This window comes from Nannospalax galili, unplaced genomic scaffold (genome assembly GCF_000622305.1).
Source record: "Nannospalax galili isolate Female #2095 unplaced genomic scaffold, S.galili_v1.0 scaffold678, whole genome shotgun sequence".
NCBI classification, from domain to species: Eukaryota; Metazoa; Chordata; class Mammalia; order Rodentia; family Spalacidae; genus Nannospalax; species Nannospalax galili.
In genome coordinates this window covers 362,529-377,250 of record NW_008341807.1, presented here as the reverse complement: position 1 = coordinate 377,250, position 14,722 = coordinate 362,529, and the positions used below count along the sequence as shown (strand labels likewise).

General features: G+C 41.5%; 1 protein-coding gene across 2 annotated transcripts in view; it reads right to left on the bottom strand.

The window, feature by feature from the left end:
* Usp6nl (USP6 N-terminal like) overlaps positions 1–13,647 on the bottom strand; it is a 149,555-nt gene extending 135,908 nt beyond the window's left edge. For both annotated transcript variants that reach the window (XM_029565535.1, XM_008837313.3), the window contains exon 1: positions 13,451–13,647. The gene's annotated coding sequence lies outside the window, so the exon portion shown is untranslated. The remainder of the gene's footprint in view (positions 1–13,450) is intronic.
* Positions 13,648–14,722: the final 1,075 nt, after the last annotated feature.

Genomic DNA, 14,722 nt, shown 5'->3' with positions numbered 1-14,722 from the left:
AGCTCACAACTGTCTGTAACTCCAGTTCCAGGGGATCCAATACCCTCTCTTCTGGCCTTCATGTGGGACATTTAACTGCAGATAAAATACTCATATACACAAAATAAGAAAACAAAATAAACCAAAGGGGGTGGGGATTCAAATCTCTAAATCAATCAAGAAAGCAGCAAAGCAGTAGGCCCCTCTGCTTTGAATCAAAGTTAGAGTAACACTTTTAAAGAAGCCATGTTTGTCCCATTCAGATACTTTCCTCATGTCACATAAGATACATGAGAAGCATACATTTACAAAATGCAGAAAGACTACATCAGCATATGCATGCATTGCATGCTTCCTACACTGTAATTAGCAGTGGTATACAATCATAGTTCTGCAACACAGTCACCTGACCCAACCCACAGGCTTCTTCATCTGTGTACCAGCAAATGATTTTCATTTCCCAATAACCCATTCATCCCAAGGACACAAGAAGTGTAGTAGAAAGTCTAAAACAACACATAACCCCCATGCTGGTTTAGAATACACGATGACAGTTTCTTACAATATATGCACTCTCTTTCTTAATGGTACTGGACTGAATGTACTGGATTTGATTTTCCTCCTTGGAAACCAAGCGGTGGAACATGCTGACCTGGAGCATACTAAATGACCACAAGGAAAGGCACCCAGCGTTACAAAAACACAAAGCAGATGGAATGCTCACAGATGCCCCAGGGGTCCCTCATACTCCTACTTGTAGCATCTACTCTTGGGTATTACCCAGGGACTTTCCCTTGTTCATGTTTATATCAAACTTTAATATTAAAATTTCTAAATGGATGCACCAAAGCACTTTATAGGATGTAATGCCCCTTCCTGCCCATAACAGAAGAAGCTGAATAAGCACGTACTGCAGGATTTAAGACACCAGGAATTTTCTCAAAACTAAAAATACTATCTTCAAAAATATCAAAATAATAAACCTTACAAACACTGGACATATAGACTTACCATCTGAGGTAACAAATGCACACACATCTTACAGTTTATAAACATGTAAAGTATGTACTAGAATTTAACATAAAAAGTCACAGAGCAACTCTCAGAAATATATTTATGAATAACACAACTGAGCTCACTTGGCCAAGATCCTTTATGCTACTCACAGCTTCAAACCATGGATTCCTCCACCACCACAACCTACTTTCAAGGTAGATCGTCTACCAATGTTTTTCAGCAACAAAGTAGTTAACACACAAGATAAAAAGCTTAGCTCCATTTCTCCTGCCTAAAATGTTACCCTTGCCAGAGAAAAATAATGTCTCTTAAATCCATAATTTCATATAGTCGTTCTTTCTACTATTTCTGTAAAATCTGGCCTTTATCTCATTTTCAGGGATTTTGGCTTTGGGGGTGTGGCCATAAACCTTCCTGGAATGAGGCAGCGCCTACCTCACCGTTCCAGCAGCAGTTCTAATGGAGGCTGTAGGCGCACCAGAGCACGGAGTCTGTCGGCATTCTCTTGCAGTCTTGCTTCCAGCACCAGGAGCAATGCATGCCCAAGGTGGCTGCTAGTCCCAGCACGGTACATAACTGAAGATAACCCACAGCTCAAAAGTAAATGCAGCCACAGAGTCATGGCTACAGATCCATGAGCTACAGATAAATGTCTTCTGTAGGCCATTAAAATTTTGCCGTCATTACATTATTACCTTATTACAGTCAAAGATGACTGATTCGGAGTAAAGATACTAACTTTAGGGGCTGGAGAAATGGCTCAGAGGTTCTGCTAAAGACGTGAGTTCAGTTCTCAGCACCAGTAGAGGCAGGTCACAGCCACTTGTAACTCAAGCTCCAAAGTGACTCAACACCTCTGACCTCAGTAAGTACAGGTACTCAATGTGCAAACATACACACATACAGACCCACACTTACATACTTAACAGAATCTTTTAAGATACTCATTCCAAAAGAAAACTAACTAAAGTTTCAAGTTAAAAAGATTGTACTAAAAAAATCTAGCTACAAAAAAAAAAAAAAAAAAAAAAAAATCTAGCTACATACTTATAGGAAACATATCTAAGTAAGTAGAATACATAGAGACCGGAAATGAAGGCATCAAAAATGCATGCTAGGCAAATACTTACTAAATACAGAGATGTGGCCATAGAAACTCTTACATATATGTGCCAGGATATATACTCAAAAATACTCATGGAGCTGGGGCAAAGCTCAGAATCAGAGCACATGCCCTAGTTTGACAAAAAGCTCCAGGTCCAATTCCTAGCATCATACCACAAAAAAGAAAAGAAAAGGAGTTAAATGTCCATAGCAACACTGAGAGACAGAGAGACAGAGAGACAGTGAGAAAGGGAGGGGGGAGAAGAGGGGAGAGGAGGGGAGTAGAGGAGGCCTGTATCAAAGCTATTTGTAATACCAAAACAAAAAAGAACTGAATTTCCACCATAAGAGTTAATAATTATGCCATCTTATAATCAAGCACTATGAAGCAGTGAAATGAACCAAAAGTATGCACATCAACAAGAAATGAATATTATTGATATATACTCGCGTCTACTATAAAGTACAAACATATACAGTGGTATCAAGATACATGATATAATCTATAATGCTCTAGAACACAGAAAGTTAGCAATACATTCTTTTTTTAAAAAATTTATCATTTTATGTGTATGAGTGTATTGCCTGCATGTATGTGAGTGTACCCGTGTTGTACAATGCTGTGGAGATGAGAAAAGGGCATCAGATTCCCCTGGAACTGGAGTCAAGGACAATTCGTAGCCGCCATGTGGGTGCTAGGATTCGAACCCAGGTCCTCTGCAAGAGCAGTCGGTGCTCTTAACTGCTGAGCCATCTCTCCAGCCCCAGCAATACATTCATTTGAGACAGTCATACGGGTAATGTATCATAGAGAGAAGCCAAGTAATGCTAGGCCCTGTAAGAGGCTAATGGTTCCCTCAAGCCAGCAGTGGGATGAGGGTAGGAAGCAGTCATCCAGGAGGGCACTAGTTATGTTCTAACACAAGCAGAGGGAAGGAACAGAATGTACATTATTTCGTCAGTCTTTATCATATGTTACATGTAGTGTTTTATATGGAGCTTATATTTTACAATATTTAAATGTGAAAAAGCAAAAATTTCCAAAAGATATAAAAAATTTAAATAAAAATATGTAACTGCATGCAAAAAGGAATTAAATGCAGTTAACAATCTTTAAGTTGTAATTAAGAGACTGAATCAATTCTAGTAACTTAATTATTCCTTAAAAATAAAAGACAAACACAAGTGATAATCAGCTCTACCACAAACTGTGAGGCAGTTTTATGTGAAAAGATATGATGTATACATGTATACAACAGCTGGTAACCCAAAGAGCTGCGTCACGTGTGCTGTCTGCACTCAGCTGCCTGATGACTGCAACCTCTTGCCTCACCTTCACAGCTATATAATCCTAGCTCATTTTCCTAGCTCATACTTGGAACTGTCATTCCTCTCCCCCCGCCAAAAAAAAATACTTAAGAAAATTTCTTTCCTTGCAACATTAATTTTAACAGTTAAAAAAATTATAAATTGGGTAGAGCCTGGTGGCAGGAGCCTTTAATCCCAGTACTCAGGAGGAAGAGGCAGATAGATCTCTGTGAGATGGAGGCCAGCCTGGACTAGATAGCAAGTTCCAGGCCAACTGAGACTACAGTGAGAACCTGTCTCAACAAAACAAAAAAGAAAAAGAAAAAAGTTTTAAAGAAATTATAAACTTTAATGTTCAATAATAAGCAACTGACTGAATATTCATTTACACGTAATAGACTCAATGTTCATTAAAAATGGCTCAAAGTGGGCTGGAGAGATGGGTCAGTGGTTAAGAGCATTGGCTGCTCTTGCAGAGGACCCAGGTTCAGTTCCCAGCACCCACTTTTGACTAATAACCATCTGTAAGTAACTCTAGTTCCAGGGGATCTGACACCTTCTTCTGACCTCCAAGGGTGCACAACATGGGTGCACTTACATACATGCAGGCAATACATACATAAAATAAAATGATCATTTCCAAATTTTGAATGGTTCAGAGTAATTTATTGACAACAACTGGATGAACATTGCAATGGGCTTTATCACAGTCAGCAAGAAAGAAGTATCAGAAATGAGGCTTCATTCAAGTTAAATTTACTTCCTCAAAGGCTTACAAGCCAATACTTGTGATTACTATTCAATTTTTAAATTTAACTCAGATGACATGCAAACTTATTATGCATTCATAAACACTGATTGAGCAGCTCCCAGGAACCAAGCAGTATTCTAGGCACAGCAGACAGAGCTATGGCTGCTCCTTGCAAAATTTACATTATAGTAATTAGAGTACCTTCCTGTCTTAAATCACAGTTCATTAGTTCCACTATGTATGTCAGAGCAGAGTCCCAGGTAATTTCTTATTTTAGATGAAGAAATAACTTCAGTTAATCTCAAACTTATTATTTATTAACACAGAAGGTGTTATATAATATTTATTAACACAGAAGGTGTTAACCCTATGGTTGCACAATTCTTGGACTTTCTATAAACAATACTCTAGAGCAACTTATATCCCCTAAAATACAATGCTAAGTTCCCACAGCCTGGAGTATTTTCCCAGCATAAGAGAAGTCTGTCACTGCTACAGTGAAAGGAGGCGTGTTTATTCTGTCCACTAAATCAACAAAATACTTCCTGCTAATAAGATCAAAGAGGGAGAGGGGCCTAAGAGCAAAATGGACTGGTTTCATCAGTTTCTTTACATCTGTATGTTAATGAAGCATGAGATAAGAATTTCCTTTCCTCGGGTAGAATTTAAGTTAGAATTTAAGTTTCCAGAAGGGCTTATCAAATTCTAGCAGCTTTATACTGGTCAACATGTGGACCTGCAGGTATTCCAGAAAGCAAATGTCCTTTCCAAATCTTCCTTATTTCTCTCAGTTACAGAGAGTCAGGGACCTTCTAAGGTGGCTTAGAATGTTACATTTGCTGTAAGCAGTTGATATATCTGTCCTATCAGAACTATACATAGTGGCTGAGTTCTATAGACAAAGCTAAAATGAAGAATACAGTATCTCTTCTTTTCAGGAGCCTGACATGATTTTAAAAGTCTGTTGAAAATTTCAGGTTACCAACTATAACTATAGTAGACACCAGAAGGGAAGAAACCTAAAAGTGGTCATAATTCTAAGCCCCTATATTCAAGGAAGTTGTTCCTAGTTAGAATCTAAACACCAGAATACATTCATCTGCTCTTTAATATTCATTCAGCTCTCTAATATGTAAAAACTGTCTAAGTGGTTTAGGATAAAACAAGACAAACTTCCCAGCCACTCTGAAGCCAAGCGAAGGTATCTGAAATAAAAGCACCCACAGAACCTGGCTGACAGAAGTGGGAGCCAAGGGCTTCAGAGCACTATATTAAATGAAAATGAGTAAATTTACAAGCCAAAGGATGCAAACACATAGATCTGAAGGGAGGGTGTCAATAAAATTGGAATTCAGCAACATGATGGCAAACTGTAAAGCCTCAAAAGGAAACTATTAAACAAGTACATCCACTTCACTTCACTTCCTTGAGCCTGTTTCTTTAATGTGTAAAGTCAGAGTAAAATTTTCCAAGCTGACTACCACCCAAAAGTGTCATGGGATTCTGTGCAAAAGATGCTCTGGTAAACTAAATATAAAGTTGACACATGTATTATTAGTACTGATGTATTTTTGGTCTCATAAAATAAGGGAGTTGAGGGACTGGAGCGTTAGCTCAACAGTTTAGAGCACTGACTGCTCTTGCAGAGGATTCCCAGCACCCACATGTGGCTAACAACTGTCACCTCCAGTTCCAGGGGATCCGATGCCCTCTTCTGACCTCTGAGGGCACTTCAGGGCACAGGTGCACTTAAACACAGGCAATATACTCATACACATAAAATTTTAAAAATAAAAGGGAATTGAAACACAGTATTTAAGTTCTATGTGTATACTTATGACTTTAAAATTAATCTCAATTAAGTGAGAAACTGAGATTCTATTTTCTCGGCATAAGTAGGATCAACAAATCAATTATTATAGAAAACCAAGTATAAGCTAAAAGAAACCAGTCTAAAATGCTATGTTAAAAGAGAGTAGGGATGCTGGGTGTGGTGGCACGTGCCTTTAATCCCAGCAGAGGCAGGCAGATCTCTGGGAGTTCAAGGCCAGCCTGGTCTACATAGAGAGTTCCAAGAAAGCTGGGCTACAGGGAGACCCTGCCTCAAAAAGACCAGAGAGAGAGACAGAGAGAGAGAGAGAGAGAAGGGAAAGATCTAATCAACACTCGGAAAAAATTCGGTGACTGTTACACAGGCAAATGTTGATCAAAGTCTAGATAGTGTTCTTTTGGCAATCCTTAAGAATGACAAATTTTTAACCTTGGATGGAAGCTTTTCTGTTACTGTTCAGAAATAAATCCCAAGCAAGTCTGGGGAGTAAACTTAGATCCAAACTGGTAATATAGCAAAGACCATCAACAAAATGCAATTATAAACTGGTAAGGAATAGGGCTTAATATCCTTAAAAAGCAATTTGTAAAAAAGAAAATAAAATCCAAAAATTTCTCTTCAGCAATTAATTTACATAACTTTTGAATACATACCATAAAACACTGTTTTGAAAACTGGCTACTACCATATACACAAATCAGACCCTCCAACCTAGTCCCTATTTTTCCAATAACTAAGTGCATCTATTTGGGAAAGTAAAAGAAAAACACATGAAAGCCAAGAAGAGAGACCTGCATTTCAGGGCTTGCGAGATGGCTCACAGGTAAAACAGTACTTGTCATGCAAGCAAGAGGACTGTTAGTCTCCAGAACCCACATAAATGCAGGATGGACACGGCCGAGGAATCCTGAAGAAAGCTGGCTAACTTGAACCTAGCAGAAACAGCAAGCTCCAGGGAGATACCGCCTCAGTGAATGAGGTGGAAAATGATAGAGGGAAATGCACACATGTGTGTGTACACGCACTCACACACAAGTATACTCACATACACGAGAGCATGCATACACACAGGCATGCACACCAAACACACAGAGACAAGCAAGTAAAAAGAAAAAAAAGGAAAAAGGACTTGCATTTCAGCAAAGGTAGACTAGGTATTACAGACCAACTGTCTTGCTTGAAGACAAAGAACTGGCTAAAAAATACACACTAAATACAGTTTTAGAATATTAAAAACATCAAGGCTATAAATTGGTATGAACACTTTGAAAAAAATGGTTTGCTAAGTAATTAGTAAAGTTCCTATGTCTACCTATTATCCAAACAATTCCATTCCTAGGGATTTATCAAAAGGAAGGAGTTCATACAGCCAACAATATGCACTAGTTCACAGCAGCTGTATTATAGGAGCCAAGAACTGGAAACAATCCAAATGTCTACTAAAAGGAGAATGGACAAATTGTAAAATATTCATGTACTGGGCCACCACTATGGCACACTGTATTTTCCAATAATGGTCACAGAAGTACGGTCCTGTCTGTTCTTAAATGAATCTTATCTCTCCCCTACCAAGAACAGATCCATTTCCCGTTTCTTGATAGGATAAGCATATTACAACTGTCCCAAAGAGTAATTAATATACAATGGAAATAATACCACAAAAGGTCCAAAGCTAAGTGATAAAAGTGACAGAGCTTCTGTGTGACTCACCTCCAACTCCCCTCTATTCCCTCATCTCCCTTGGAATCCAGCCGCACAAGCCATATTGCAAGGCTGTGGATAAGCACCCTCTCATCAACTCTCAGACATGGAAACAAGCTTTCATACAACACTAGGCCCAACCTTCAAGCAACCCTACCTACTGTATGAATCAAAGATAAGCACTGCCCAAATTGCAGATCTATAAAGAATGCAAATCCTATCATCGTTTTAATCTAGAGTTTTGAGGCAATTTCTTAGACAGTCACCATAACTACAGCAAATACTGGGCAATAAAAAGAAACAGCTACATGCAACAACAGAAATGAAATCCACTGACACAATTCAATGTTGAACGAAAGAAGTCAGACACAAAACAATATACATTGCATAATAGTATGTCTATGAAAAACTAAAAAATGCACAATTAGTCTATGGTGGTAGAAAATTAAGTCCTTCTGACTTGATGAGAGGAGGAAGTTGGGATTGATTGGGAACAATTGTGATGAGTCTTCTGGGGCACCGAAAACTCTACATATTGAGCTGATGAGTACATTAAAAGGGTGATTACATTTATAAAAGTTCTTCAGGATATGTATTTAAGACTAGTACACATTATTATGTATACACTATATAATATTTTAGTTTTTTTGTTTTTGTCTTTTTTTTTTTTTAAGAGTATATCCAAGAAACCGGTGTGGTGGTGCACACCTTTAGTACCAGCACTTGGGAGGCAGAGGTAGGCAGATCTTTGTGAGTTCAAAGCCAGCCTGGTCTACATAGCAAGTTCCAGGCCAGCTGGGGCTACAGGGAGACCCTGTCTCAAAACAAAACAAAACAAAACAGAAAAGAGTATATCCAAAGGAGGAACAGGCAATCTGAGTCCAAAAGAGAGTGAAAATCCAAAATGGAAAGCATAGCACCCTGGGCTTCTTTACTCCAGGAAATGGCTGCCTGGTAAACCAGTACCTGAGAGGCTAAACTGCACTGAGGCGGCCATAAAGCTAAGTATGAGTCAGAAGCACCAAGCGTTCAAATAAAAGCTCAAAAACCCAAATCCCAAAAGGAATGACAGCTGGAAGTAAACTAAACTAGTCCAAATAAACCTGGGAGGGGGAGACAGGCAGATCCTGGGGCTCCCAGGCCAGTCAACTTAGCCTCATCAGCAAGCCCTAGATCCCAGTGAGAGTCCCTGTCTCAAAAAGCAGGGTAGCCGGGTGTGGTGGCGCACGCCTTTAATCCCAGCACTCCGTGGCAGAGGCAGGTGGATCTCTGGAAGTTCAAGGCCAGCCTGGTCTACATAGTGAGTTCCAAGCCAGCTGGGGCTACAGGGAGACCCTGTCTCAAAAAAAAAAAAAAAAAGCAGGGTAGATGGCTCCTGAGAAACATGAACCCGCATACACTCAATGTGCCCATACCTGCACATGCATGCACACTCATATATACACAATAAAATAACAGAATTATGTACCAGAATTTAAGTAACCATGAAGAGAATAGTAAAGTTTATAATCCCAAATTAAAACCAAAAAATAGAAAAGTCATTTTAAAGTATCAAAAAAAATCTAGAAAAATTTTAAAATGAATAAGGAAAGAGAAATAGATTTCCAAAACTAGCATTCCACACCTATTCAATTTTTTTCTACTATGACTTCATTTTCAAATTTTCATTTCACCTTGTCTACATATATACTACTGAACATTAAACTACCCCAAAATCAAACAAAAAGAAACCAGAAGAAAGAATTTCACGAGCCAAGGGACTTTATAAATATTGCATTCATTCCGCAATAAAATATTAATTTGCCATCACTTGTAACATGGCTAACTGTAAAATTAATATATTAAGAAGCTTTAAAATGAGATTCTTTCACAATACCCTAGCAGTTTAAATTTACTTGCTGACTCGGTGAAAAGAAAATTCCAGGAAAAAATTATAACTTTTCTACGTACATATCAATGCCAGCAAGACACAGGTACAATGTGCACCTCTATCACAAAGCTAACTCATCTCTTTGGAGCCAAAAACATTTAAGATGAAAGATTCATTTTACAAGCAAATGAAACAACCTAAATATTTGTTAACTATTATATCTTAGGGTGGACTGCTCCTATAGTTTTCTCACTGATAAAAGAGAAAACAGAATCAAAATGAAATCAACATATCCTGAAACCATTATCTCTGTAAAGAAATCAAAGAAATCAAAGAAATCAGCATTTTATCCCAGTTTTACAGCTATAGGAACTAACAAGTAACCCTAGAGTTAAAAAAGTAGACACTAAAGTGCACCTGTCCTTCCCAGGCCTGGGTGCTTAGGGTCAAGCAGACTGGCTCTCTTTCAGTGATAACTATGAAACAAAACTGATGGTCAGAAAACGGTACCCTGGCTTCTCTTCTAAGCCACAGGCCATGCAGGGAACTGAGAGGCATGCATTCAACCTCCACAAAAATCTCCCTGGCTCCCCTACTGTGTACATGCTTTTTCCTCACCCTCTAAGTTTCCCATCCTAACTCCCCTTTCACCTGTCATTTTCTCCTCAGTTCAGGTCTTAAAAACCTTGACTCCACAAAGCCAAGCTAGACTCCCTTAGGTTTTGTAGCTCCCTCTATATTACTTCAAAGACACATCCACTTCTAGAAAACTAGTTACCTAGCACAAGCTGTTGGGGGATACAGATGGCACTCGAGAAATATTCACTGAATAAACAAGTGTGAATTTGTAATTCTCCCCAATTTTACAAACAAGCCTCAAAAAAATTAAGTAATTACAGCGAGGTGATACAGCCTATAAATGGGCCAGACCAGACCAGTTGGGAATCCCAGTCTGCCACTCTAATTCCCACGCTGTCTAATCCTCATCTGCTATGTAGAAGTGTACTAGAGGGTCAAGTTATAATTCTTTTCCTTTTTGTGTTTTGGGGTTTTTTTTTTTTTGTAGCCCCAGCTGGCCTGACTGGAACTCACTACGTAGACCAGGCTGGCCTTGAACTCACAGAGATCTGCCTGCCTCTGCCTCCCGAGTGCTCAGATTAAAGGTGTGCACTGCCACACCTGGCCAGATTATGATTCTTATATTGACTTCCACTGTAAAAATGGGAGACAACCTTTAAAGTGGAAAATATGATTCTCTAATTAGATCACATCTGTACATCTCAAAAACTGCACTGAAAAGACAAACTGTACCTCTGTGGTAATTAGTAATCTGAACTGCACCAGTTACAGAACAAGGATAGCTAAAGGAGGCTTGTAAACATAAGCCAGAAAATGTAATGATGTCTCTCTCTCTATCTGAAGTAGTAATTCTCAAAGTTGCGAACTGCCTTAACATTCCTCCGTCTTTAACCAAAGGAACTTTGTTCTCAATTTGCTACAAGCTTGAACTTGCTGGCTTCTTTTTCACCCATCTTTACAGACTACAAAATGTTAATAATTTGATATAAATGGTAGACTGGCCGCCAATGGAAACTGCCTAGCACTAGAGACCCAGACTGGAACTGCTGGTTCTCATACAACACTTGAGGATGATCAATTTAAAGCCAGTACCAAATGTGACACTTCTTACTTGTTTAACCAGTCAGTTGTTCATGCTAGGTGCTATTTGCATGGCAAAATTCTGTTAATAGAGCTAGGGCTATTCTCACAAAAACCAAGTACAAGCCAGAGCTGGACAACCTAGTTAAAAGTGACTAGTGACCAGTACTAAGGGTCAGAACCCAAACTCTGAAAGTCTGGTAAATGATGCTTTTAAAATGCCTCTTTAACTCAGGATACTTGTGCTTGCAATTAAGGATGTATATTTCCTTTAAAAGTTAATATATACTTTTATTCCTATAATTTTGTTTTCCATTTTTATTTAGTCTGTCTGTGGAAAGTATAGCCTAGGATCAATTCTCCTCTTAAGTAGTTAACTACCCCGTGCTTACAATTTTTCTTAACAACAAAAAAATGCAAACTGGAAAATATTTTGTTAATTTGGGGTCTTGTGAGAAAATCAAATAAGACTTCATTTGATGCTAGTCTGTGGATTCTTACTAAGATGACCTCAAAAAAAAAAAAAAAAATTAAAACTTTTGCCCTAAATTCCTCCTGACAAAACTTCCCAGAGACTCACAATTTGAGGGAGTTGGCCAGGACAATGTCAAAAGTCCTATGCAGACTTTCTGAGCTAGGAAATATTAAACGTGTATCTCACAGATTTAATTATCTTTATAGAAGAATTGATCCAAGACTAAAATTATCTTCTTCCAGCAAAATACTCAGTGTTTGCACCTCTTTCTCATCCATGCTGCATTGTTTCCAAAGACTAGGTGATGCCCAGTTCACTAAGCTGTCCCAATCCACATGGGACAAAGCACAAAAAAGTCTTCCAAAACCACATCTGGGGTCAGACAGACGTATGCAGAGAAGAATCTGCTAAAACTCACTTTATTCAAAAGTGCCGTAATATTATCTAAGCCTTTGTACATGGTCTTAATTTCTCTACTGATATGATAAACACACTGACCAAAACCAACTTGGGGAGGAAAGGGTTTATTTTATTTTCATTCCCCAGGTCACAGTTCATCACTGAGGGAAGTCAGGGCAGGAACCTGGAGGCAGGAGCTGAAGCACAGACCACGGCCTGTGTTCAGCCTGCTTTTTAAAAATAGTTTATTATTTTTATTTTATGTGTATGAGGAGTGTATCTCCTGTACGCATGTTAAGTGCACTCCTGTTGTGCAGTGCCTGAGGAGGTCAGAAGAGGCCTTAGAGCGCATCTGACCCCCTGGAACTGAATTTATGGACGGTTGTTAGCTGCCATGTGGGTGCTGGGGTTCGAATTCGGATCCTCTGCAAGAGCAGCCAAGTGCCCCTAACCACTCAGCCATCTCTCCAGTCTGCTTTCTTATAAAACACAGGCCCACCTGCCCAGGCGGGGCACTTCCCACAGTGGGCTGGGCCCTCCCACATTACTCAACATCAAGAAAATGCCCCACAGACATTGCTCAGGCCAAGCCAATGGATGCAATTCCTCAACTGAGGTTTCTTCTACCCAGTGTGTCAAACTGACAATCGAAGCTATCCCATACAGTAGCTAATTTTATAAACAAAAAGCATCTGTGGATTAAACAGGGTGGCTAGGAGGAGTACAGAGAGAGCCAGTCCTCAAAGTACAGGAACGTCCCGCCATGAATCAGCGACCTCTCTCATTTGCAAGCATTAAAACACCTGCGAAGAATCGCTCCCACCCCACAGAATCGCGCGGCCGGCCCACCAGCCAGAGCTCCAAACTATTCTGCAAAACTTTGCACCACCTCCGGCTCCAGATCCCTCTCACGGCCCGTCCTCCCAAGCCCGCTCCAAAGTTCTCCCGGCAGGAGGCAAACGTTCCCGGGAACCAAGTTTGCCCGCGTCCTGCCCACTTGCACTCCCTCAGGACGCCGCTGAAACTTGCGAGGGAGACACGTCTCCGCGGGGACCGAAACTTGCCCCGAGGTCCGGGAAGGAGGCCAAAGGGTTCCGCCTCCCCCGGGCTACCGGCAACGCCGGCCCTTCCCCGCCGGCCCCGCGCGCCCGCCCGCCCACCTGCCAATCACACCGCAGACCCCCACGGGCGACGGGGCGCGGGGTCGGCCGCTGGGGGCTCCTTCCAGGCCGAGCAGCGCCGCGTGCCCGGGTCCGAGAATGGCGGCGTCCGGCTGCCCCGGGGCCAGGTGCGTCCCCGCGCCCTCGCCCCAGACCCCCGCCGGCCCGTCCGCGAGCGGCAGAGGAGGGAACTTACCTCAGGACGGTCCCGGCGGCGGCGGCTGAGGGCAGTCTCCGGAGGCCGAGCGGGTCCGGCGCGGCGGCGGTGGCTACCGCAGTGCCCTGCGCCCCATTGTTTCCCTTCCAACAGGATCCCGGAGAAGCCGAGCCCGAGCACCAGGAAGTTCCCCCGGCACGACACCTCCTGCCGCCGCCGCTATGGAAACGGCCCCCGCCATCTTGGCGCGGCCCGGGCAGCCCCTGTCTTCCCGACGGCACGTGCGCCGCGCTCCCGCCGTGCGCGCTCCCTCTGGGTGCGGGGCCGCGCGCTCCGCGGGCTGCAGGTGGAGGCGGCCGCCCAGTGCCCCTCCGCAGAAAGCCGTGGCGCAGGCGCGGGGTCCGCCAAGTACCCCTCTGGATCGCTAGGGGATATCTGACACCTGGGGGCGGGCTGCTGAGTCCCAGGCATGAGGCCTCGCACCTTGGCTTTGTTCTCTCTTTGAATCTGTGTCTTCATCTGTAAAGTGGAGTGATAACAATACCTGTTTCATAGGGTTGTTCCCTGCACAAGAGAATGCTCGCACCTTGGCTTTGTTCTCTCTTTGAATCTGTGTCTTCATCTGTAAAGTGGGGTGATAACAATACCTGTTTCATAGGGTTGTTCCCTGCACAAGAGAATGCCTGATAGTGAGGGCGAAATGATGCTCTGTTCGGTAGAGTGGCACTGCTTCTGACACAAGGTCACACTGTCAATTTATGCCAAGTGTTGAAATCAGCTCTACTTTAAGTAGTGATCCCAAGGGCTGCCTAAACACGTGTCCAGTGTTCAATCCTGCTCCCATCCTTCTCTAGGTCAGCTTTTTTTATATCGTGGATACTGTCAAGAGTTTTAATCTCCACGGGTTTCCATTAAGAGCTGAAAAAAAAAAAAAAAAAGATGTAAATTTTCCAACATTGTAATTTGCTGACAGTCAAATGATTTATTCAATAGAAACTACAAAAGTTAGGGTGTGCAGATAAAAGGCTTCTGTCCTTGTTGGAGAACTAGGATAACTAAAGCTGGCAACTTGCACCGAAGCAGTAGACAGCCTCTAAGGCTGCTTCTGTCAGTCAAATAATGGTAATCTTAACCATTTCATAAGGTGAGGGACAGGAATGGAACTTAGGGCCTTATACACACACACACAAACACAACCTTCAACCCACGCTTCCACTGAGCTGCATCCCCCGTTTAAACACTGTGTAAGAAAGTACAAATTTATTCTTTCAAAGACAATGTTTGGTTGGTTTTTTGTTGCTTTGTTTATTC